Source organism: Oenanthe melanoleuca, chromosome 28, assembly GCF_029582105.1.
Source record: "Oenanthe melanoleuca isolate GR-GAL-2019-014 chromosome 28, OMel1.0, whole genome shotgun sequence".
Lineage (NCBI taxonomy): Eukaryota > Metazoa > Chordata > Aves > Passeriformes > Muscicapidae > Oenanthe > Oenanthe melanoleuca.
In genome coordinates this window covers 206,727-228,133 of record NC_079361.1, presented here as the reverse complement: position 1 = coordinate 228,133, position 21,407 = coordinate 206,727, and the positions used below count along the sequence as shown (strand labels likewise).

The 21,407-nt window shown below is 45.4% G+C and overlaps 1 protein-coding gene across 3 annotated transcripts in view; it reads right to left on the bottom strand.

Annotated features, from left to right (window-relative positions):
- LOC130264480 (excitatory amino acid transporter 4-like) overlaps window positions 1-20,864 on the bottom strand; it is a 38,427-nt gene extending 17,563 nt beyond the window's left edge. The window contains exons 1-3 of one of the 3 annotated variants that reach the window (XM_056512694.1): window positions 20,786-20,864; window positions 19,601-19,644; window positions 7,151-7,267 (exon numbers count right to left, since the gene is read on the bottom strand). The gene's annotated coding sequence lies outside the window, so the exon portion shown is untranslated. Of the gene's footprint in view, window positions 1-7,150; window positions 7,268-19,600; window positions 19,698-20,785 lie in introns of those variants that run through there. The other 2 variants (XM_056512693.1, XM_056512695.1) reach the window with 2 other exon arrangements.
- Between the last annotated feature and the right edge of the window lie 543 nt (window positions 20,865-21,407).

The following is a 21,407-nucleotide window of genomic DNA, read 5'->3' as shown; positions in this document are numbered from 1 at the left end:
TCCCAGTTTAGACTTGTACTCAATGTTACTCCCTCCCAGCCACAGAAAATAGCACTCAGACTACTTCTATTTCATGCCTGAGATAGCCCAATGTTCCAACTCAATCAACATTCTCCTTTGAGGCCTCTTGATCCTCAAGAAAGTCTAAAGCACCTCCCAGTTTGATATTGTCAGCAAACTTGCTAATGGGATACTTGATTCCTGCATCTGGATCATGGATAAAAATACTGAACAATACTGGCTCCAGTATTCATCCTCAAGGACACCACCAGTGACCACTCACCAGCCAGACACAGCCCCTTTCAATACAATCGATGCCTCACTAAAAGCCAGGAAAACTGCATGCACCACCTTCCCTTTATCAGCTTGAGGTGTGACCTCCTCATAGAAAGAAATCAGACTGGTTAAAGAGAACTTTTCCTCTGTGAACCCATGTTGAAGATTGCATTATTCTTCAAATGCTTTTCAGTAGTATTCAGTAGGACTTTCTCCATAATTTTTCTAGAAACTGAAGTTAGACTCACAGGTCTTTGTGTAGCTCTTTGTGTCTTCCCTTACACCTCTCTTGTGGATTAGAATAACATATGCTTGCTTCCCAGTCAGCAGGGATGCCATATGGCTTCCTACAGTAGAGCAGATTGTTACCCGAGGCAATCACTTCCAAAAGAAGAACCACCAGAGAAACTTTGAAACCCCAGACACTCATTTTCCTACTCCTAAACCACTCACTCTTCATCAAACGACCCAGCACACATTGGTAATGTGAAGTGCTGCCTTATTTTGAAAGCTCCAAATAGTTTAGTGAAGTCAAAAGTCACATTGATTGTTCTACCACAGACTTTCTACAAACAAACCAGACTTCTCATTTGCTGTAGTGACCTGAGGAGACCTGTGTTGAGTAGGGAAAACTGGGCACCCCCTCCTTCAAATCTTGCATTTCTTAGAGCTGGACCATACCAAAGTATTGGCACAATTTCCTGTACAGGGAAGGTGAGAGCAGAACCCATAGATATAAAAGGACTCACCCAATCTTTTCTCTAGATGTCTCCCCATCTCTATGCACTGAAAATTGTATTTTTGTCCAAACAAAATGAAATTTCTATGTATATATGGGAAAGTACAGGTTTAATCATTAGATCCCACGTTGCACCCTGTGTTCAGCTGCCTTCTAAGAGCAAAAGTTATTGCACAGAAGGAACTCACCAGCAGATATTGCTCCTTTGATGTCCCCACCCTCTTGCTGGCTTGCTCCCTTTCTCTATCTCCATTTTTTGCAAAGCAAAAATGGAGCAAAAAATGAGCAGCCCCCTCACAGCACATTCTCTCTATTGCTGGTCTGGAATTGTGCAAATATTCTCTATTGGATCAGCAGGAAGTTCTCAAACTGCTGCAGTAAGTCACAAAAATTCTCTCAACAATGGCTTGGATTTTCCTTTTTGTGAAGAAGAAGATGGCTTGCTCTCTCACTGAAGGTTGTTCTGTCCATGGCTGCTTCACCAGTCACCACTCTGCCAGAAACACTGAGGTATTTGAGAGAGCATTTTTGGAGGTAACTTCAAGGTTCAAGCAGGGAGCATGAGATATTTCGCAAGAAAGTTCAGGGTTGCAAAACTAATGCCTAGTTTTTGGCAGTGAGGTTTCACATAATTTTAGAGGTATCAGTCAGATGTTGGTAAAGGAGAAAAAGGAGGAAGGAAGACTTCTACATTACATTTTGTCCTGCTCTTTGCAGATTTTTCTGTGGTTATCTCTCCATCTACCCAAGGACATTTCCAGCATGGGGGAAGGAGTGCAATAGAGCCTGAGGACCTAGAAAGAGCTAGAAAACAGGGAATCTCTGAATCAACTGAGATGCATCTCCTCCAGCTTGTACTGGACATTGAAGAACATCTATCCTCTTTATATTTTGTCACTGTTAAAGCAGCCAACGTCAGAAAAGCTAACATCAGAAAAGCATCCAGTGTGCAGTATCTTCCTGTGAGCATGTTTCAAAGATAGAAGGTATTAAAATTCTGGTTGAAGGGAGATTGGAGATAGCCATGGCACACTCACAGTGCTGGAGGGCCAAAACAGGGAGCATCAGGGAAGGTTTGCATCCCCTTCACACAAATTGTATCATTTTGGTCCCACAAAGTTCCACACTTAAAATCTGAGAGTAAAATATTGTACACAGCAGAGAAACTTTTTAAAATAGTATCTTGATTGTAATCTTTGACTACAGGTTCCATAAAGACACACAGCCTCCCACATTTTGGCCATGCCCCTCTCCCAGAGAAAAGACCTTGTTTAAATGGAGAACTAGGGACAGCAGAAGTAAAAAGCAATCTTCAAATACACCTGGTTGAAGGAACACCCACATGAGTAAGGATATGACTCCAGTGTCAGATCAGTCAGGGTTTTTAAAAACTTTTGTCAAGGATCGTGTATGAAAGGTTTCTAAAGCAATGGATATGAAAGGGAATGAAGGGGAGATCCCCTTTTCATCACCACTTGTGGTGACAGGCTGCCAACAGAGATTTCAGTTGTGAGGTCCAAAAAGAAAGTGCAGAGGGCTGAGCTATTCATCTGCTCATAAGTGACAGGAAGAATGATCTGCTCTATGCATAAATGAAAAGCAGTAAACACAGAAAGAAAAACTCTTATTTCCAGTGACTCACAAAGAAATGAAAGACCAGAGAAAAGCACAGACTGACAGAAGAAAGTACCAGGAATTATTTGGGAGACATTAAGGGACAAAGAAGAAAATATTTCATCCCTGAGAGGATGAGTGGCAGCTGGGACCAAGTTAGTCTTCCTCCTAGTAGTTGGTACAATGCTGTGTGTGAAATTCAGGGTGAGAGTAAACTCAGACATTGTCTTGTGATAAAGAGAAAATGACAAGACCTGCCCAAATCACTTGTGGGAATGATACAGCTTTCACATAACAACATTAAATGCTTTAAACTGTTGAGATTTTTTAGCATTTAGAAACCCATATACACATCTTAAATGTTGCTGTATCACAACAAATATTCTGGCAAATTTCAAATTGCTTGCTGAAGAAATTTTGCATTTTACTCAGATTCTAGGAAAGCTGCTGTTAAAATCTTTAATGACTTACTTTCTTTGTTGTACAGGCTCAGCTTCAGAAAAATCCAGCCAAGTTTGATTGTTATAAACTTGTTATCACTGAAATGTTCCTGCATTCAGTTACTCAAGAGGCAGGCTGTAAGTATTTATAAAATTTTCTTCATGTGCTGCAAAGTTTTGCACTGTCTGTATTGAGACAGTTTGCATCCATGGGAGCCTGCAAGAAGCTCCTGAGCCGTGCATGTTTCAGGCTATCACCAGAGGTGAAGGGCAGACTTTCCTCAGAAATGCATTGGTCATGAAAGCAGTCTGTTCCCTGGGCAGGCAGGTAGGCTCTCATGTTCCATGGTGCTGGGGTAGCCGAGCAGAGCCGCATGGGTGAGGTGCCTGTCACTGGGCACTGGCAGTGCAGAGCCCAGAACTGTGGCAGTAGGGCTGCATCTGGAGGCAGGATCTGTGGGAAGCTGGAGGAGATAGGTTGTATCTGCATATGCAGATCTACACAGCATACAGATCTGCAGAGAGGGCTCGGTTCCACATGGAAAACATCTCCCAAGAGGTCAGGGCAGTGGTGTTAGCCAGAGGAGGTCAGTTCTGTGCAGCAGTGATATATTGAGTTTCTGACAGGGAGAATAGACAGTTCTGCTGCCTGCAGAGAAACTGGCTGCTTGGAACCAAAGGGGACTATTCTCTGTTTCACGTGAGCTTCTAATGCCTTAATACTCCTTCATGACGAGAAATTACATGTAGGGAAATAAATCTGCTTCATGCCTGGGCGCAGCTCTGCCCTCACTCCAGAGACATGGAACAGCTCTGAGGTCACAGAGCAGCGTTCTAAGCGTAGGGGTGGGTTACAGAGACCTCTGGCCTGGCTTTGTCCAGGTAATGGTCAGAATAATGTGGTAGATGAAGTATGGTGAAGTCAGATGAGTATATCTGACTACTCTACACGACTCAGACAAAACTCAACATCAAACCCCTAATAACAGTTTATTAGAGTTTGCAGCTGGTACACCACCCCGGAACCGCAGAACTCCCAAGACATCCCAGATGGGACCAGCACTAGAGTCCAGAAACTCTGCTGTGCTTATGCCAGCAGGTTGAGAGGTGATCCCTCCCCTCCGACTCAGCACTGGTGAGGCCACAGATGGCATACTGTGTCCAGGTCTGGGTTTCCCAGTATGGATACAGGGAAGAGAGTCCACTGAAGGACTGCAGAGATGATGGTGGGACTAGGGCATCTCCCATAAGGAAAGATTGGGAGATCTGGGACTGCCTGGAAGAGAGAAGGATTGGGGTAGGTCTTATCCATGTACACCTGCAGGGAGGGTGTGAAGAATTCAGTGCCAGGCCCTTCTCAGTGTTGCACAGTGACCATGAGAGGTGGCAGACATGAATTGAAGTACCAGAAACATCTTCTTAAGCATTAAAAGAGTCTTTGTCACTGCAAGACAGACTGAAAACAGGGGCAGATTGCCCAGAGAGGCTAGCGGGATGTTCTCCATTCTTGGAGATACTCAAAAGCTGTCTGTACACAGCCCTGAGCAACCAACTGTGGCTGACTCTGCTTTGGGCAGGGGGATTGTACTAGATAATGTTTAGGGGTCCCTGGAACCTCAGCAATACTGTGATCGTCCTTCTGCTGATGTGCTGTGAGACAAAGTTTTACGGGACTTCAGACAGCACTGACACATCCTGTTCATGGCAGTGTTCTGGAAGTGATTTACATTTCCAATTAGCACAGGGACATGGTTGGTTCTCCACTCTTCTCTCACCCTCTGACCCCTGCACTGCACTTCTTTACTGCACTGAAAGACAAATAAGAAAGTGCTGCTTCCTTGAAACAGCCAAGTGCCATTTGTGGCTCTTGGACAGATTGTGAGGATCCAGTGATGTCTCAGTAGAGGGGGAGCCATCAATCAAGTGGATCCACTGTGAGATACTCCTCTGGGAAAGGGGAAGGTCTTGACCACTGGCAGGACTTGGCATTACAGGGCACTCTTGCCACGGTACGTAACAAAAATTTCAGATTAAGACTGTCTGCCTTCTTGCCCTGTGCTCTGCTCTCTCATGAGGCAGAGCAGAGCAGTCATCCCATGCCTGCTTCCTCTGCCCTCATACAACACACTGGCACAGCTATCTAATTGCTAATGTGTTCAAGAATATTAGCTGATGGTCAAATAATCTGCCTCAAAAGAGGCAAAAATCTGTGTGTCCAGCACAGCAGAGAACTCCGTTCTTCAGAGGGTTCAGGCTCTTGGCTGAGACAGGTGCAGTTGTCAGTACTCAGAACAAACAGATGGGAAACAATGACTGAAATATGGCTGCTTTACACCCCTGTCCCACTATTGGGACATTTTACACTAATGTCTGTGTAGAAGAACAGAAAAAGAGGTTAATCTAATTAGCCAGTTTTACTCCTGGGACTGGTAGAAGTGAGCCAAATTAGAAATGTCCATTGCAAACCCTCTCCCAGGTTTACCAGCCTCCAGGGGCTGGTGGAAGAGAGGCAATATAATCCCAAGACAGCAGTGTTTGGTACAGCGTGTACCATCACACCCTGCCACAGCATGGCACGTGGAACTCGGTCAAGCCATGGGGTTGGCACTGGAAAAGCATGTCACGTGTCCCCCTCAATGATGGCTGCCCCAGGCTCCCTCTTCCCTCTGTTAACACAACCCCCTTTTTAGTTTCTGAAAGCCAGTCAGACTGTGAAATAATCAGCACTTGGAGCCCACTGTTTCTCTTGTCTCCAAGGAAACTGCTTTATGTTCAACATCAAAACCAGCAGAATTTTCAGGGAAGTCTCTGCCCGTGGCAGCAAGGAAGCACCCAAAGCGGGAGAAGGAGAAATCTCTGCAGAAGGAGAGGTGTTGGAAAGAGTTATGCACAGCTCGGCAGATATAGAAGAACAAGGCAAGGGGTTGCTGAAAAAGCTGAGCCAGTCTTTCCAAGGTAGACTTCTGGTGCTGGGTCACCAAGGGAGAGGAGTTAAATAGCCCATCCTCACATGGTGGAGGGGAGGCTCAGTGCTGGTGAGGAAGGGACATGTCACTCTGCTCAGTGGTCTGAAAGTTGCTATTAGCAGCTCTTAAGTTCTACTTGCTTTTGGGCAGACCATAGGCACTCCAGAGTGAGAAGCTACAGTCCCCCACTGCCAGCTGAGTAAAATAGGTGCTTTGTGGGGATTATCTTTGCAAGGATAGCATAGGAGGAGTTGATGTCTCCAGTTCCACCTGAACTCTCCCCCATCAGTAGCTCAGTGCCTGTGATCAGGAGCATTAAATCCAGCCATTGTGCTATTGCCTGGAATTTTTTTCTTCACTCATGAGGACCAGGATCTCTATCCTCACAGGGTTCACAGCCCCCATCCCCCCCACCCTTGGCTGGAGGCATCCTCACCCTTCATGCTGTTAGACCCTTTGCAGCCTGGCCCATTGCTTGCCCTTGGGAATGGAAGTACAAGCTGAAGGCAGTGCAGCCAAAGAGCCTATGCTGAAAATTTCCATTCAGAAGCCAAACTCAGCCATATTTGCATTGCTGTAGCAGCCTCTGGAAGGGTTTTTTGCTCAGTGGGGCATTTCTGTTTCTTGATACCTGTTAGCCAGCTCCCTCCCAGACAACCCCTACCACAACAATGGACCCAAGAGAACAGATCTGCTCAGGGCCTAGCCACTGACCCATCTCTGTGAGAGACCACCAGCTAAAGGGAAAGGAATCTGCAATAGGGAAATTTCAGCCCAGCTGAGATGTAAAATGGCAGTGATCACCAGCTGAGCAGTGGGTTTGAGGCCTAAGTCCAATATGGAAGGACAAGTGCCACTATCCACAATGCTCCCTACTCATGCCAAGGTCCTGTGATAAGCTTGTCCTGCTCAAGCTTCCCACCAGGCATTTAACCCCAGCCCAATAAAGTCTAATTTTTGAGCAATCCCCACTGACCAGCCTCCTGTTCTAAAGCAGATGAGAGCTATCCCTGCCACTTTCTCATGCATATGCCCAAGGAAATCTCCTGCCCTGCTTCACCCCTGGTACTGGCATCACTCTTATTCATGCATTATTCACTAATGAAACCACTCACCTGGAACCAGTGCAGGTTGTCAAGCACGGAGGGAAGCAAGTCGTTTTCTTCTTGGGGGATTATTCTGCCTTGTTTCGTTCTTTAATTCTTTCAAAGGCAGGAAGCAGGATTTTCTCCCTAGAAAGGTACAGTATTAGCAGAGAGCTCTGAGCAATACCTCCTGAGAGAGGAAAGGAAGACTGTATATGCTCAGGATACATGGCAGAAAGGGGTGGGGGAGTGGCATGTAGGAGGAGACAGAAAAAAATCTTTGATGATTGCACCAGACCAGAGCACAGAAAGCACCTGTCACCAGGAGATTGCATAGAGCCCTTATTGGGTTTCACAGTACCAGTGAAACCCGCTGGCACTTTCTTCTGCCTCCTCACACAAGCTTCAAGGAGAGTTAGCAGTAACAGAGAGCAGGACAGCAGTTAAGTGAGAATCAAATCTCATTCCCATTCCACTCCTGCCCCTTACAAGGGTTCCTTCCACAAGGGAGGCTGCATGCATAAGTCAATCCAGCAGCAACAGCTGAGTACTGGACAGGCAGGTGCTTCACTGGTCCAGTCTGTGTGCACAGGACCTCTGAGGTCCAGACACACCCCTGAGGTTTGTCCAGATCAGCCTTAGGGGATAGACATGTGTCTGTGCCTCAGCCAAATTGCTGTACTTTCCCTTTGATGTATTAGTCACATCATATGGAGGAATCAATTCACACTGAGCATGCAAAGGAAATACAGTACCTGTATAGTCTGTCAGGGAGACAGACTCTGCTTCCAAGGAAGCAGGCAAAACTTGCACTTCTCACTGATTTCTTAAATATTGATTCCTGATGCAGTTTCTTAGATAAAAGTTCCACATTTCAAAATTTTGATCAATGCACTATGTCAAAACCACAAGTTGGGTTACAGGTGTGAGCACCACACTGCCCATCCTGGCCTCTGAAAGTGGCACAGTGAAAAATTATATTCAAAAATCAAGCCACATCACCCAAGATAAAACAGCACCTCTATTTCTAGATCTACCAGATACATGGACATAGTTGTTTAGAGAAAGTAGCCTTCTCCTTAATTCAGGTGGCCCCAGTGTAGGGGTTTTGCTGTGTGCTATGGCTTTGGCATACCAAAGCTGATACGTTGCATCTGCGGCTGGAGCTTGCCACAGAGTTTGAGCTCATCCAGCCAGGAGCAGGTCAAAGCCAAAGTCCTGCTCGTTTTATAGATGACTCTGGAAATTAAATCCTCCCAAATCCTGTGTTGTCATCAGCTCTGTAGGAAGAAGAGAACTGGACCTCTTCAGCCAGGTTACAGAGAACAACTTCCAGCACCATCTGGCTTTTTCAGACATTGACCCCAGAATCACAAAATTGATCATAGAATTGTTTAGGTTTGAAAAGAACTTGAGTGCAACCATAAATCAGGATGGTGATTGAATGGGACTTCACTCAATGAGCCATTTGGAGTCATGACTGTCTCTGTCATTCTCCCTTGTTTAAACTTGCTCCAGACACAAGCCATTGCTACATTAGGAGACAAGGACACATGCTCTCAACCCAAAAAATTGCTTGATCTTCACACAATTCCATGGCTCACATGGAACTAATGACTCTATTTTCTTATTGAAGGTTCAACAACATCTCAGGTCATGCAAGTGTCAACTGGGGAGTGAAAATTCAAGTCCTGTGCCCTGCAAAGTTTCAGTCATCTTTACAGAAAAACATATATTGCAATGGGCTACCCAAGAAAATATTTTTATTCCAAAATTAATGTTTCTAGTTTTGGGGACTAGGTATGCTCTGCCTGTACCATGCACCAAAAATCTCCTGCAAAACTGTGGCTGAGAGCCAGTCCAGCCACAGGGAGACAGATTGTGGTGGCCCAACCTGGTACTCAGTTGATCTTTGCTTCTTCTCCTGCTCCACGCCAGCCATTGCTGGGGCCGTCCCAGAGAAAGGACATCTCCTGTTCCTTATGCCCCTGCTTCTCGTGTAGCTTGGCCAGAAGCTGCTCTTGCAGAAGGGCCCCTGACAGCACTGTTGGCACTGCTGGGGGCTGATGACCTGTAGCAGAGCACTCCTACCCTGGACAAATGCATTTCTGGTGCTGCCCAGAGAGTGACAGCAGCCACACCCTTGGCCACCCCTCAAATGCTGATCTATTCCCTGATTCCACCTCAGGCAGCAGTGTTTGGCTAACAGTGAATGGTTGTCCTTTCCATCTCCTATGCCTGAAGTTCAGCTTGGCTCCTAGAATCTCTGGTAATTCCTACCCTGATTTTTAATCCCCTGGTTAGCACCCATAGGCTTTTTTTTAGCCATAAACTTGCAATGACAAGTGACTTAAACCTTCTCCTTTGGCAACTTTTTCCATATTTCAATTTGTACCAGTGACAATTTCCAGGAAACTAAGTTATTAAATAGGACACAGAGCAGCAGCCTGAAGCTATGGAGGAGGTGAAGAGCTCTGCTCCCTCAGGATGGAGCTGCCTGATGCCCAGGCAGCCTTTCCAGGGTAGAGCAATCCTTGGGGAACAAACCCCATGGTCAGCTAATTCCCCCAAGTCTTTCCTCATTCTGAGTGCCAGGCACACCTAATCATCCACATCAGAGGCCACATGATGCTCTAAGCTTTCAACAATGGGTAAAAAGGAAACTCACAATGTCACCTTGTAAGAGGCAATGAGAAAAGACATGACAACTGTACCTCATGTCATGGGGTTACCTTAAAGAGGGTGTTCTGATGCTGTCCTTGCACAGCTGCTTGAAGATAAAGGAAGGGCTTCATGGGAAACAGCCTGGAATAACTTTCCAAAATCAGTTCTCTGGAAATTCCCTCCAAAAACCATCTTTTAAAATTATTTATGCTAATTCCACAAGTAGAGTAAAAATGTTATATAAGGACAGGGCAGTTTTGTACCCTTTCTGTCTTTAAATACATCCTCGGCCTGTATTGATGCCTTTTTCTCTGGTCCTAGAAATATGAGCCAGACAGGGTGATAAAAAGGGGCACCTTTATATAAAGATCCTTAGGTGCACAGTCCATTAGGTGGAAAACGCTGAAGATGCTTGCCCTGCGTGACCTGTGTACGATTTTCATAGATTCTGCAGATTAAATATCTGACAAGAGCCTCCCAATTAGAAGTACACTCCATGAAATAATGCTCCTTAGCTGTATCACCTTCTAAATCCTTCTCCTAAATCCTCCTCCCTCAGATAAGGACCAGGCCTGGTGTATGTAAATATGTCTCGAAGAGCTGGTTTCAACCTTGGTTTCTAAGGAGAACCAAGATAGCATGGGAGTCCTGGAATTTGTTTTGTCTTTCTGCCCAGGAACATACTGAAGCGAAGTTACAATAACAGACTACAAAGCTACAAATAAATGTGTAAAGAATACAGAAAATATAGAAAAGAAAAAAGGTATAAATTCAGACAGCATCAGTATCTCTGCCCAAATTGGAAAGAGCCAAGTCCTAAACAAGTGAAGTTCTGGGCAAATGACTCTTGAGACAAAATTTTACAAAGGGATTGTGTGTCTAAAAGGAGAGGTTTGCAGGTCCAACAGAACAACTCCTTCTTTATCATCTCTGCTTTTTAAGAAAGACTGATTTCTACTGGATCTTTAAGAAGCAAAACACATAAAATTGGGCTAAGGGTTGACTCATAATGTAAAGGTAAGGTAAAGCTCCTTAGTGAGTCTCTGTTAGAATGCAGTCAGTATCCAGTTTGGATGCACAACCTGGAGGAGGCATTGAGACTGTGGGGCTGGGATACAAAACCCAAGCAGATGGTTGTATCCACTGTCCCATGGCTTTCATGGCTTCCAGCAAGCATTTTGCATATGAGTCTTCTGAAAGTGCTTGATTTCTCTGAACTGCTGGAAAAAAACCCTCCAGGACCATGATGTAGTGAATGGCAGGTAAGTGTGACAGCTCTTTCAACTGAACATGTGACTGGGAGGAGGGATATGGACCATCCATACCTAAACCTGTCCTAGGACATGGGTACTTTCTGCTGCAGTGTTAAAAGCCACTGGGATATTCCCTGCTGCTAATTGTCGTGGGGAAAGATGTGATTTCTTTGTGTGTTAAGCAATCCTTCAGCCCTCCCTTCCCTAGATTTTGCAATTCTATTTTCTTGTTCTCCTTGTTACAGTAACCTTAATTTGGGGGTTGGTATTAATTCCGTCTCCTGCATTGCTCACTGGCCCTGGGAATGGAGTCTAATTATGCAGCTGTGACCTTCATCACAAGTTAGCAGACTTTCTGCAAATGAACTTCCTTCATGTTTCACAGAGCTACTCAAATAATGGAATTTCCTTCCTATGGGAAATGCCAATTTCTCAACACATATTTTTGCCCTATTTTTCAACAAAAAGTCAAAATTTCAACTCTTACCACACATTAAGCTCAGGAAAATTCAGAAATGCAAAGAAATGTGTTGGTTTGGATCAGACTGATGTAAATTTACTCCTACTCGAGCTGTAGTTTTTCTTCATGTGAGTGCCTCTCATAATTTTGCTATCTTATTTTTTATAGGCTACAGGTCTCATGTGCTCTGCAGCGTCCCCACGTAGCCAAGCTGCTATGGTGTTTTCCTGGATGCAGCCTGAAGGGAGGAGCAAGGGCCAAGGAGAACAGGGCCCTGAGAGCTAAAAGAGCATATGATGCCATTCTCACTGACAGCACCTGCCAGGACATTTGGACAGAATTTCTGATGGGACAACAAAACAAAGATGGTGAAGCTAAAAAACTGTATATCCAGTGACAAAAATTATTATCCCCAGATTTTGTCTGGGTAGTTTCAACTGATGAATGAGACAAAGTTTTGTGAATTTCTGAAGTTTCTGTCATTCTAAAGTGCTCTCATTTTCTTTTTGGCTCTGCTGAGAGTATTTGTTACTGAGGCATTTTAGCTATTTTGAATCCCAGCTCATGCTCCCTGCTTCTTCCAGGTGCTCTGGGAACTTGTGCTACACACTCCTAGGAGGATTGTATTGGGAGTTTGTTATGTACATTTTTTTTTTTTTAATTTTATTTAGCAATCCCTGTAAATCACCATATAGGCACAGCCAGTGTGAACTGCAAATTCTTACAGTGGTTACTGTGATGCCTGACTTTTCAAAAACAATCTTTTCCTCAAACAGTTTGAGAAACTGCCCTGCCACTGCCACTGGAAAACAAATCCCCTGCTCCCATCCTGAGACGTTCCCTGGTAGAAACTCACCTGATTCCTACAGCACGACAAGAGGGATGAGAGGAATAATTTTTATTTTCTTCCCTGCCCTAATCCACCTCTGACTCTTCCTCCCAGCCCCATGCTTATCTGCTGCACTACAAACTAGCCGTTGTTCTCTCTGACCTACTCAAGACTTGATTCAGGTTTCACATCACAAACAAGCTCTTTCTAAAAACCTCTTTATTTTCACTTGCCTTACTGTAGTTGTGCATTTATTCTACTCTATTTTGTGTTTGAGCCATGACTTGGGACTGCAGCTTTCTCCCACGGCTTATGCTGCACAGACACGATTCCAATGCCAATGTGATACTGTCTTTTAATGTCTTTTCTTCTTTTCCATGAGCAGGCTGCATCTCTCCTTCCTTCCCACCTCTGCTCTGCCTCTTGCAGCCTGTGGTTAGTGTTCTTCCTACTCCACAATTGACCCCGCTAGTTCTCAGGCTCCCAGGTTTAGCAGCTCTTTCTACTGCACTGTTGTAATTTCTGTGCAGAGTGGAGTTCCAGTGAAGGTGCCAACCTTCATAATCTACCTGGCTGAATACCAGCACAAAATTTGTGTACTTTGTCACAGTGGCTGGAAAATCACTTTCTGCTTCTGCAGTAGATCAGTCATAAATGCAACATACCAGAGGTGCCTTCTCTATCTGTTATTGACATTTTAACTATTACATAACTCCTTACACCTATATGAGATTCTTCTTTATTACACTAGTAAGTTTTCTTGCACTCACTTATAAGTTTGGACAGCTGAATTCTACATGTGCCCAATTGCTCTGGCTGCTCTACAGAGAGACAGGCAATGCAACCTCTCAAATGAATACACAGTAGGTAAGCATTTCTCAGGGCCCATCTTTGTATGCCCTTTGAAGCACTTTGAAATACATTCTGCCAGAATGACAGGCAGCACGGCTCCCATAGATTGCCCTTACAAATATATAATTTTTCTTGAAACTCAGGCAAAATCCTCCAATAAAAGAATTCCCTGCTATGGAGAAGAATAGACTTCAATACAACACAAGGTGGATGTGGCTTGCCACAGAGGCAGGAGAAAGCAGTGTAAATATGAAAACCATCCCTTTTTCCAGACCATTATTTCTGAAAACTGCAATCTGCCCAGAAAGAGGCATTTCAGACCGGTGTGTTAGCTGAATACCCACAACAGAGTATCATGAATGCCATCTGACTTTATCCCTTTATCTCCTGCCTTGTCTGACCTCACTCCATTACCTCTTGGTCATGTTTTCAAATAGTGAAGATCAAACCTTGGGTGTTTTTTTCCCATGGTCTCCATGCTATTGTTCAGTTTTAAAAAGCTTTCTGAAATCATCAAGTTCAGCCATTCCCCCAGCATTGCCAAGTCCATCACTAGCCCATGCCCCCAAGTGCCACATCCACATGGCCTTTAAATCCCTGCAGGGATGGAGACTCCACCATTGCCCTGGGCAGCTGTGCTAGGGCTGAACAGCCCTTTCAGTGAAGAAATTTTTCCAGTCTCACCTAGTGCAACTTGAGGCCATTTGCTACTGTTCTGTCCCTTATTGCCTGGGAGGACAGCCCAACCCCTACCTGGCTCCACTTTCCTGTCAGGGAGATGTAGAGAGCGAGAGGATCACCCTGAGCCTCCTTTTCTCCGGGCTGAGCCCTCCCAGCTCCCTCAGCTGCTCCTCATCAGCCTGGTGCTTCACACCCTTCCCCTGCACTGTTCCTTTCTCTGGACATGCTCCAGCCCTTCAACATCTTCCTTGGAGTGAAAGGCCAAAAACTGAACCCAGGACTTGAGGTAGGGCCTCACCAGTGCCTAGTCACTGTCAGAGACAGTCACTGCTCTGGTGCTGCTGGCCACATTGTGGTTGGTACAGGCCAGGTGCCATTGGCCTTCTTGGAGACCTGGGCACACCTGGGCTCATGTTCAGCTGCTGTTGACCAGGGCCACCAGGTCCTTCTCCACCAGGCAGCTTTCCAGCCACTCTGCCCCAAACCTGGATTGTTCTGTGGGGTCCTTGTGACCCAAGGACAGGGCCTGGCCCTTTGATCCAGCCTTTGATGGGCAAGCTCTATTAATAAGTTGTACAATGCTCCAGCAGATCAACATTCCCATCCAGCTTGGTGTAATCTGGTCAAAGGGTGTCCTTGATCCCTTCATCCAGATCATCAATGAAAACCTTAAGTAGGATTGAGCCCAAAACTAAGCCCTGGGGAGCACCACTGGTCCTAGCTGGATGTCACTCCATTTACCACCACTGTCTTGGCTCAGATGTCCAGACAGCTTTTACCCATCAAAGACTACACCTGTCCAAACCATGAGCAGACAGTTTCTCCAGAATACAGTGGAAAACAGTGTCAAAAGCTTTACTAAGTTTGAGGTGTAAAACATGCACAGCTTTTCCCTCATCCACTAAGCAGGTCACCTTGTCATAGAGGGAGGTGAAGCAGGACCTGTCTTTCATAAACCCATGCTGCTGGGCCTGATCCCCTGGTTGTCCTACATATGCCATGTGACAGCTTAAGATGATCTGCTTCATGACCTTCTCTGGCACTGAATGGCCTGTAGTTCCCTGGATCCTCCTTCTAATCCTTCTTATACACGTTTCTCACATTTGCTGACTTCCCGTGACCCAAGACCTCTCTGGCTGACTAGGAACTGCTGGTTAAATATGTGAGAGTGTGAATAAATAGTGTAAATATGTGAGGTTTGGTGAGCTCTTTCATCACCTCCTGCTGTACCCTTGGACTTGTGCTGGTCTAAGTGGCATAGGAGGTCATTGGTCTTTCCCTCTTGAATTTTAGGGTCTTGATTCTGCTCCTCATCTCTGTCTTCCAGTTCAGAGGACTGGGTATCCTGAGGACAACTGTTCTTGCAATTAAAAACTGAGGCAAAGAAGGCATTAAGTACTTCAGCCTCTTCCTTATCCTTTGTGGCAATATTTCTCACCACATCCAGTAAGGGATGGAGATTCTCCTCGGCCTTTCTATCGCTGATGTATCTATAGAAACACTTTTTTAAATCTCTTACAGCAGTGGACAGATTAATTTCTAGCTGAGCTTTGGCCCTTCTAACTTTCTCCCTGCATAACCTCCCAACATCCTCCTAGTCCCCCTGAGTTCCCTGCTCCTTTTTCAAGAGGTGATAAATGCTCTTTTCCTTTCTGAGTTCCAGCCAAATTTCCCTGTTCAGCCAGGCCAGTCTCTTCCCCACTGTCTTGTCTTTTGACACATGGGGACAGCCTGTTCTTGTGCCTTGAAGATTTCCTTCTTGAAGAATGTTCAGCCTTCCTGGACCCCTTTGCCATCATTAAGATTGAGGCAGTCAAACCACTCTCTCACACACAGGGTTATGACAACACTTCCTTGCCTATCCCTTCTGAGAAGTCTGCAGTCACCCATGGCAGCACTCCAGTCATGCAAGTTATCCCACCATGTCTCTGCAATGACAGCTATGTCATAGTTTTCCAGCTGCACCATAGCTTCCAGCTTCTCCTGTTTGTTTCCATACTGTGGGTATTAGTGTAGGTGCACTTAAGTTGGCCTATTGATCCCAGCACCTTTTTGGAGGGAGAAGCCCTAATTCCTACATGACCATTCTCAGGTGATTCCATGGTTTCTAACCCATCAATAACCCTTGCTTCTTTTCTGCCACATCAATCTCCATCTCTTCCCCAAGCATGGAAATAACAGACTGAAGGACCTCACTAGCACATCATCTCTCTAACATAGGCATGCTGCCCCCAGGCTTATCTCTAGTGAGCCTAGGCTATTCACCTTTGTAGTTTTTCTCACTTTGTCACTTTCTCACTTTGTCCTTTCACTGCTCCATTCCTTCCTCAGCAGCACTTTCCTGCTGCCCTTCCCCAACTCCCCAGCTTCCCTGCCACCACAGGTGGGTGATGATGAGGTAACAAAGAATGGTTAGGGAGAAGGGAACCCCACCCAAGAATAAAAGTTGGGTTCTTAGGAAGCAAAGGTTATTGGGCTGGAAGTAATCACTCTGGAACAGTTTCTGGCTTGAGTGATGTTAGAAGGTCCCTGGTAACCCAAGAATCTTCACTACAGAGTGATGTTATCTCATAGGACAACCATGGTAGCAGGAAGGCCAAAACTGGAATAGCAGCTGAGTTGAGAGGAGCCATGTTTAGGTAACACTATATTGTTTGAAGGCAGTAGCCAAGCAATTTTAAAAAAACCAAAACAATCAATCAATCAATCACTGGCAGCAGTAGCAGCGACAGTCTTCTGAACAATAGTGGACACAATAATTTGTTCTGAGCATGGTTTGTTTCTGCAGCTAAGACTCTGCAATAGAACACTTCATGTATGCCCTGTTCCATGTCAATAGAGTGAAATGTCTGAACTGGCAATTAATTATTTCAGGGGAATAGCCTGCATGATTTTGCAACAGCAGCACATGACTATCATTTGGGCATCCTCTATTAATAAGTTGTACAAACCAGAGGATTGTCACAAAACCCTTCTGTTACTTCAGGTAGCTTGGTCTGATACTGTTAAGGGCTGTCTCTCTTCTCTGAGCTGGGTAAACAGGATGGAAAGGCTTCACTTCTGCTGCTCTGATGATATATTTGTCCAGATTTAAATTGGTTCATTTTCCTTGCCGTTCTCCATATGGTATTACCATTGGCATTTTGCTCTTCTCCAATAGCACCCAATGCTGTGTATTTGTACATGTATTACAAGGACAAAAGGGACCAACTGTGATCATCTAATGTGACCTCCTTTTTCAGGACAGGAATAGCCCTGTGTTAATTAATTTTCTTTTAAGTAGAATATACTATTTTAAAGGAATTTTAGAACCTGCATTACTGTCTTCTGGTGGTCATGAATTCACCACAGTTTCAGGCAAATTATATAAGCCTGGGTCTACCTGACCGTGGATATTATGCATAATCACAGTGAAGAAGCAGTCAGCTGCTGCTGTAGAGGAGCTGAACTGAACCTACTAATGCTAATGGTAATGCTGACATTGACAAACCAAGAGGCTGTAGCTTAATCACCATGGATAAGCAAATACTCTTACATATAGTACCTGCAGGCAGTCTTAGAGACTAAAATGCAAATGAGGTCTGTGGTATGAAAGTCTTAGTCAAGGTGGATGATCCTGCAGCTGTCACTGGGACAGCAGCACCTCCCAGTTTTTTTCCAGATGCCCCCTCAAATCACCACTTCCCTTAGCATGGATTCACATGGTTCCTCTTCCTCTCCTTCCAAGTGAGATCTTAAACTACAGACTGAAGCATTATGATAACTTCTGAGGTTTGATTTTGCAATCTGGTTTCCATTGGGAGTCTACCCTGTTATTCAATGCCTTTCTGTAAGGAGAAGAATTAAAAACCACAAGACTTCAGAGAATGCAGACAGCTCTAGAGGAAATCAACACCATTGGCTTTCCTTCACTGAATTGCAGAATCCCCTAAAACCATCTGCTTTCAACCATTCCTCATGGACTTCGTATTTCATTCTGTCAAGTTTTCTCTAGAAAAAGCACGCTCTATCTCCCTGCTCTTCAGAGACTTTATTTCACTCTTAATGGCACTCTTCTGTCATGTTTCTTAGGATCCTAATTTTTCCAAACATCTGTCCACTTTGGGGTAGAGCTTTGCTGTAAGGCCTCAGAGTGGAGAACTCAGAGGTTCCCAGCAGGAATCTCCAAGTCTTCCCCATTGTGAAGCATCTCCTGGAAGCTGTATCAGAAAGACACAGAATCTCCTCTTTCAGACAGCAGGTACACCTACCTACATCTCCTTGCCAAACTGCCTTTGTTGTCAAATGGTATCTCATACCAAAGGCCTATGTAGCTATCTGCCTATATTTGTATCTTGTCTGTTTCAAATAACAGCTGAACACGTTCAGCTTCATAAGCTTTTCCCTTTCTGCTACATCTTTGAAGTATTACAGGGGGAAGCTGCCTCTTCAAACAGTTCTCCTGAGCTGGTGTCTCAGGGTTTGGTTTGCCCATTTTGGTAGTACAGAAGGGTTTGTTAAGCACACTTCACCCAGTGAGACTGCACAGGTCTGGTGCCTGGATCTCGCTGGCCCATGCAGGCAGCATGCACAGAGGGTACTGGGCTGTGATTTGGAGGTTTCCATACATGGGAAGGGTGCTCCAAGCTGCCTGTCCTGTGCCAGCACACAGCACAGTTGTGCATGGGCAGTCACGGTATATGGGATCTCTCCTGCCTCCAACCAAGCATCCTTTCCAAACTCCCACACAGGGAGTTTTCTCCCCATTCCCTCCCATGGGTCATAAAGCAGATGAGTCATGAGGTAGCCCCAGATGCCTGTAGGTGTTAGGCTGAGCTCAGGCAGGCATGTGGGGCTCAAGTCCTTGCTCAGAAAAGCTTGGAGTGGTGCTGTGCTGGCTGCACGCTGTCAGCAGAGGCAACACAAGCTATCTCACAGCTCATTACAGAAACTGAGCCAAAGGGAAGGCACGTTACCAGCTTATCAGGCCACCTCCTATGTGAGCTCTCTGATCTACTTTTCCAACGATTGTTCCTGACCTAGGAGAAGCCCCTGAGAAATCTCACTGTTCATAGCCTGCAGCTAAATGGGCATCTGCAAGCAGCCATGGCGGGGAGACAGCAGCATGGCACGCAAAGTCTGATTAATCAGATGGAAAATTCCACTCTTCTTCATCACAGAACACCATGCTGAAGAACTTGGGAAGAAAACCAGCCCTGTGTTTATCTGCTTGCCAGGCTGCTGCTCTGCTTTGGTCCCATGAATTGCATACATTTGCCAGGATATCTGCACTATCTCAGTCCTCTTTTAGCACTGTGATAAGAAGTGCCTCTGGAACAGCATCTTGCATACTTTGCTCTGCTTTGAAATATTTTTTTAGCACTGCTGACAGTCAGTGCGGTGCAACATGAAGAGTATGACTCCAGCATGGGGACCAACAGAACCAATCTCTCCTTCAGCTCTGGCCATGCTGAGCACAAGAACCCTGTTCCCCAATGCTTGCGCTCTTTGCACCTTTGCTAAGTGATTAGCTCTGGACATCTCCTCATCCCAGGTTAACTCAAACCCTGCTACCTCATGTAAAATTGGTCAAACTTACAAACTCTTCTTACTTAAAGACATGAATAATAAAGTGACTAATGAATGCCAGCCTTTCAAGAATTCAGGAATCCCAGCTGAAGGTCTGAAAGCCTTTGTGTGCTCTCTCTTTGACTTATTTGCCCCTTTTCCCGGTGCTTTTCCACACACAAACATGCTCTTACCTTCCTGATCTTCAGTTGTGCTCACAGCAGGTTCATTTAGTTGCCTGTGAAGAGATGAGGAAAGCATGTGAGTGTCTGGACAGAAAAGCCTTGTGCTACAATGTCACTCAGGTCATCAGTGTACAGCCAGTACTAACCAATGGGAACAAATCACATGGGAATTACACAGCTGTAAATCCTGGAAACTATGCTTCACACTGTGAATGTACTATTGCTGGTTCCCTTGCAACACTATGCAATTAAATGATACAAAACCAGCAAATAAAGAATTAATTATTAACACATAATATTATCCAGACTCTCCCCTCTAACACTCTATACCATGGAGTGTCTCACTTGCTAATGCCACAAGGCACCCACTGCTTCTGATCACAGCAGGGAAGAGGAAATGCAGAGCAAGTGGCTCCTAAACGATCCCAATCCCAGCGGGGATGGGGGAAGGCCAGCCGTCCACCTTGTAGCAGAAACATGCTTAGGCACTGCCAAGAAGGGGAACAAGCCTCAGGAAAGAAGCGTTCTCTGAGGCATTTTATTTAGGTATGCAGTAACAAGGTTATTTAGTAAGGCTTCAATTCCATTATATGCTTTCCTTGGATGAGGTTTTATATATGTTTCATCCTGTTTAAAACACTGTCTCAGAAACCAGTTGATGGGGGAGGTCTGTTAGCACTTTCCAGGTTAGGTAATTTAAAATGTGGTGTCAGAAAAGAAAATGAAATTTAAAGAGGTGGTGCTTGCTCAGTCTAACTGATAAGGCATCTAGCACGAAAAATTACCTACTGAGTCCTGGTTAAAATACACATTTTGCATAGCTGCCAGAGAACATATAAAATATTGATAGAAAACAGTGACATAGCTAATATACTGCCTTAGGCAGTTCAGCTCCTTTACAGCCCAAGAGCAAAGCTGCTCCTTGAAGGTCAGAAGTGCATAAATATCTGCTCACAAAACCTGGATTCACGTAAAATCTGTAAGGACAAATGATATTAGTGATACCTCTTCCCCACTTCCTGTGATGGTGGGAAATGCACTAAATCTCTGAAAACCAGAAATAAGAAAGAGTATTTCTGATATTTTCAGGTCCCTTAACATGTTTAATGCTTCCCTGGATCAGGAATCCTGCCCACATTTGGGATCTCCTGTATGATTAACAAAGTCTTCATGCAAAATTGAGCAGAGTATTACCTTTACAGGGCGTTCACCATACCTCCAAACTGTAGACCTGGAATAAAGCTTGTGGAGGGCTCGGGGGAAGGGGGAGCTCAGACAGGCTCAGGAACCAAGCTCTGCCCACTCAGGTCGATTGCCAGGCTCTGCACACTTCCAGCTGCACAGTAACGCCAGGCACCGAGCTTTTGAAGATGGAAAGAAAGCCTTTGGAGAGGAGGAGTTAGCCAAGCATCGCATCCCAGCTCTTTTCTTATTCTTTCTTTCTTTGTGCCCGTGAGTTCCGCTGGCCCCAGCGAGCGAGGCCCCGTTGCAGCCGCAGCACGGGGCCGCTGCCCGGGCTCGGGGGCCGGGGGCCGGGGCTGGCCGCACTCCGCGGGCTCTGCGAGCCCCCGGCGCTCTTGTGAGAGCCGCACGGCTGGAGCAGGCACTCGTGGGGCTCAGGGAAATGCTGGGCAGCGGCCTCCGGGCTGCTGCCGGGCTGCAGCGGCAGGACACACACAAGACCCGGGACCTTGATAGGAAAGATAGGTGCTGATGTCTTTACAAACAATTCCATGGGTTAACGTCTTTGAAGTGGGTCTTAATGTCTCTTCTAACTTCAAACAGCAGGTTTGTTACTGAGCCCACCCCTAGCACT